This window comes from Haliotis asinina, chromosome 7 (genome assembly GCF_037392515.1).
Source record: "Haliotis asinina isolate JCU_RB_2024 chromosome 7, JCU_Hal_asi_v2, whole genome shotgun sequence".
In the NCBI taxonomy this organism is placed as follows: domain Eukaryota; kingdom Metazoa; phylum Mollusca; class Gastropoda; order Lepetellida; family Haliotidae; genus Haliotis; species Haliotis asinina.
In genome coordinates this window covers 13428157-13433731 of record NC_090286.1, presented here as the reverse complement: position 1 = coordinate 13433731, position 5575 = coordinate 13428157, and positions in this window count along the sequence as shown.

The window sequence follows — 5575 nt, the reverse complement described above, 5'->3', positions numbered from 1 at the left end:
GAAAACAACATCTCCTCGGAAACAACAATGATGTTGTTCCTCAAGAAAACATTTACGGACTGCGTATCTTCTCTCTGGGAGCACAAATGGATCCCTTCTCCCCTACTTCTTTCACACAGGCTGTCATTCTGCCAAAATGAGAACGCCAAGTCCCCCGTGTGATCTAGAGCTTATCGGAAGCAGAAACAATATTTAATAAACGTTGCAGTTGGCATGAATGTTGTAAAGGATTATCAGATCCACTGAAAACATAATGAAGAATATTACGTCATTATTTGTTTGTAAATATGAACTAAAAACTATAAAAAAAACCTAACTTATAGACGAAAAATTAACTCAGGATCTTAACTCTCACGACGATATTAAAAACAGAATTTGAAAGAGCAAACAATCATACCAAGCGTAGCGTCCATCTTCGAAATGGTAGTTAAACTCCCACGAGTCGGGTTTAAGGACACGTCAGATTAGAAACGTAAATGACAAATCAAAACTATAACCTGACATGTTTTTTTGCTGAATCGTTATTCGAAAACTATACATAATGACTGAAAATAGTATTAGTGAGTGAGTGAGTTCTATTTACCTCAGTTTTCCATTTTCCATTGAACAGTTTTCCACTTGCATCACAGCGTGCGTTCTCGTTGGTGCAGGATTCAGACGTCTAACACATTTGCAAAAGCCACGGACAGGGAATGGTGCTGCCAAACCCAAGAGCATCACCGGAACGACGTGGGATTCGAAACCGTGATCATACGATTTTGATCTGCCCAATTGACGCACCTCCCCTTAGCGAGCTACCAACTGGGTTCCCTTAACCTAGCCCATGAGCCCAATGAAAGCGCTTGTACGTGAGAGAGGATATACTAGTAATGTCCCTCCTGAATAATTATTCACAATACCATACAAGTAAATTCGATGCGAGATAGGTTTATACAATGGCATTCATACATCCAAAAACGCATTCGACATCTGTGATAGTATTGCACACTCCTCGCGAGATCTGCGATTGACTTGGGAAAACTGTTGAAAAGTGGCCGAAATCTATCCTCACTCATTAAAAGAGTTGCGTCCCTTATAGGAGTTGCGTCCCTTAGCTGACCTGATTAACTTCATTGCGTTCTACTGACCTAGCCCCTGTGTTGTAATTGTGCTCAATGAGTCTGGGCATCGGTGTCAACAACTGAAACTCCATCGTAGTCGGCCAATGACACCAACAAATCTGGCATGGCTGCATTCTACATCTAGACATTAAATCGATAATTGTCTTTTAAATGAGAGAGAGACCGATTGACTTTATTTACAGCAATTATACCACCTAGAAGTTGTAGATTTCTTTGGTGTATTCCCACTGATTTATGTGAAAGTATATACCCATGGTTCATTCCTGCACGTTTCCATAGCAACCTGTAGTCCGTCATACAGACTCCATACAAGCATAGACTTGTATGGCAAGTCTAGATTCCACCGTTTCAGTTTCTGACTCCTTTTCATTTTATTTTGTAATTAATATTTTCCTGTAAAATGAGACTATATGTTAGAAACTAGTCAAAGATCCCATGTATGGTTGGTCTTCAGCATCCAGTGCTTGTTTAAGGCGACTAGTGGGATCGGATGTTCAAGCTCGCTTACCTGGTAGATCCATGTCACTGTGTCCCAGATCGATGCTTATTATGTCAATCACTGGATTGCTATATCCAGACACCATCATTTACAGCCTGCTGTGATGTAGAGGTGAAACTGCTGCTTGCGGCTTTAAACAACAATAATACAAATAACTTTTTTCAAAGAAGCGGACTCCGTATACAGTTACTCTTCGTTAAAGGGGCACTGATGCGGAGCGAATAATGTTTCTCGCCAACAGTCTAATTACGAAACCAAACAGCAAATTGGTCAGCACCCGCTCCTTCGACCGTGACGGACAAAGGAACTGGGCTCCTGTCCATATTAGCAGAATTTCTTCACCTAAACAGTCAGGAGGCCGGATGCCCATCATATGCCATTATTTAAAAATATCTATGGTATTCCTTGTTTGATCGTAACCAAATATCCCAGCAGTGTAGTTCTTTTCGGATGCTTGGATGGTATAGTTACTGATCCAATGTGATCCTATTTCTGTGTTTTCAACCTCGATATTTAATCATGTTACATGAAAATATGATGTCTACAGGCACGTAGCAAGCCATAAGCCATTTGTTTCAGTACGGAAGATTGCAAAGCTTTATATTTAGGTAGTTTTGAGTGTTGGTTCAGCTGTGATAGCAAATATCATACGTAAATTTTTGTAGCTATGGTAGCTACAATGGTTTATTATTTATGATAATAGAAACACACAGTTGATTTATTTGAATTCGTAAACAAAAAACGATGACTGCCTTTGGTAGAGAAATTTTCTGGCGCAAAAAAACCCTTATTTCACCTATTTACCCAAGTACACACCAAATGCCTGTGTGTATTCCTTACGTAACGAAATTCCGTTGGTATCCTCAAAACAGTTTCGGCCCATAAGTGTTTTCAGCCTGCATGCGACACAGAGATTACATCTTCCCTGCTGTAACTCGCGTTTGATGGTGTAAACCTACACGTGTTATTTGTCATCATTCTCTGGATGGTCAATTAATTAATTTATAACAGGTATAATTAGTAGTAACACCACTGCGGTTACTCAACAAAGGTTCCCATTTGGCATTTCTCCTGTCTGGAGTAAATACTCAGCATTATAAATTAAGGTCTGTAATGGCAAATGTATTGTATGTTATGTAATATGTGCATGTAAGTGATGCAAGAGGGTTTATCAGCTGAGGTACAAAAACAAACATCGATCAAAGGATTAACCGATAACACACTGATTGATTAATTACTTTTATTTTCTAGCGGATTTGTCAAAAGGCAGTGTGTGTAGATGACTACACCCTGTCGTAAAGTGTGAGTGCAAAAACAACATCCTCCCTTCAAAGAATTAACCACCCTAGCGTTGATTGATTGATTGCTCATTATTGGTTAACTAAATTACTTAGAATAGTGGACATCATACAATTACTTGTCAGGTGTGCGATCTTGGGAGACCAATGAGAGGTTTATCAGGTTTTCACCAACGAAAGACGTGAAACGATGTGTTACTTTTTCGCAAATGAGACAGTTGTAAGACACGACACAGAGCAGGATTATTTACCAGCTGCAGATGAATGGAATACGATTTATTTTACGTGGATATTGATGGATACATTCCTGAACAAGGTAGTAGCCTGACATTGTTGCTATAAAATTAGTCTGTTTAACATTCATTATTTGCATTTTGTTTTAATCTATTTGTTGTAGCATTCAGCAGAATCTGTATGACAGAAAACACACACTAGGTCGTGTACGTGTGTGAAATAGGATCCACATTGGCAATCTATACAATGTATAAATGTTGCTGTTAAGTTAGAAATTTACTATGAGTATAAGCAGATCGTGTGTTCTTTTATTAATTTTCAGAATCATACAAATATGACAATAAACTAATTAGGGTTATGAGACAAAATATAGAGACGTACATTGGCTTCGTTATTTTTCCGTCCTAATAGTTTTTTACCATTTCTACCACTGGCAGATGATTAACCTTCAAAGTGTTTTATTTGTTTTCATAATATATTTGTAATGAAGTAAAAATGACTTCACCTAAGTTGATCTGTCCATAATTAAACTATCAATTGCGCTTACGGACTGCGCAGCAGAGGTCACGAACCAGTCACGAATGCTGGGATATCATCCGGGTACTCACGGGAGAAAAACAATAACAAAAGTTTACACCAGTCCACGGAAATTGCTCCGCATCAGTGCCCCTTTAAGACAGCCCCGACTATGACAGTCTGGACTCCTGAGGGTTCCTGTTTTTGAAATTTTTACTTATAAATTGTGTCCTAAACTAAAGGTTAATGCCATGTGTATATTTGTTTCATACGAATTGTCTTTTAAGTAAGACCAATACAGGACGCTTATACTTCGCATTTCAGAAAATGGAATTTTATTACAACTATTTGCGTATTTGTTCAATTTTGTCGAATATGACAAATTTAATGTGTATAACTGAATAAAGTATAATACCAAAAGTCTAGTTTTCACAAATTCATATTTGTAGGGTGTTTTTCAGTCCCCCCACTCATGTCTACAGTCTAACCAAAATAGGTTCCCAAAAAACATCTATCTTACGTCAGCAAAGTGGCCCTAGATCATACAATTACTCTTTGTTTTCACAACTCAGTCAGCACATGCTGTAGAAATATGTCTTAAAAGCCAACAGCCGAAGACATCTGCAAGATACAGCGGCCATTTTGTATTCGGAACACCTGCCACGTTCATGTGTAAACATTCTGCGAAATGTGAAAACGTTTAACAACCAAATATGATTATTAACATATATATCTTCCTGTTTCGCTGTCCACACTTTAAACACACCCCATGTGGTCCGTTCAGTAAAAATCATATTTGCAAATATCCGTTCCGTTCTCATTGATCCGTGTTCACCAACATCTGAGATTCTAAGACATAGTCAAAGAGAGGCATATGAAAAAAACTCGTTATTGTTTATGAAACGCCCCCAAAAATTGTACCGGAAGCGGAAGGTCGAGGCAGGTGAGGCAAATGGGCTACCACGTGCATCACACGTGCACAAGTCAAGGCGAGACCAAGATTTTCGGAGAGTGTGTTTTGCATTATAGTAATTTCCTTGGAGCGTGTATCAAAAGAAAAGAGGATCAATTTCGGCCTCTTACAATACATCGGTCACATCCTTGCTTTGACTACAATGCTAAACGCCTTGGGGCGCTTGTTCCAAATGGCCAAACCAGATTCCGGTGAATGCTGCCCTGCCCATCTTTGTCCATCGCCCCCAGGAAAACAGTATCCCGTTCTCCTTGATACGACACCACAAGAGGGGGTGGTAAATTGAATATCATTCTAATTTTGCGTGACACATGAAAATAGAGATCGGAATTCACACGATGAAATTAAAAGATATGCTCCAAACATAGGACGACAACTGCGAATGTTTGGACCTCCTAAACCATTGGCGTATGTATCTATATGTCAAATATACATTTATGCTGTACTTGAATTATTGCTTTACATTAAAGTCGCAAATGAATAGGGATGGTAGGGTAGCCGAAAGTTTGGGGCGTTCGCTCGTGACATCGTAGACTCTGGTTCGATTCCACAGGTGGATACAATGTGTGGAGCGCATTTCTGGTGTCAGGCGTCGTGATATTGCTGGACTATTGCTAAAAGCGGCATAAACTTTGTGTAGACATCACTAAACAATGTTTGTTTTTGTTCGTCACAATCAACAATATTCTATAATAATTCTTAAAATCAGGCCTAGACCAGATAATCCAATAACTGATACCATGAGCTTGCATCAACCAAATCGCCAAATCTGACCACTCGATCCTGTTTAGCCTTCTCTTGGGACCAATTCTAGTGTGCATGGTTTTACCAGCAATATTCAGCAATATCATGGCGGCTTACTCCAGAAATGGTTTTCACACATTGTACCCATGTGGGAAATCGAACCCGGGTCTTTGGCGTGATGAGCGGACGC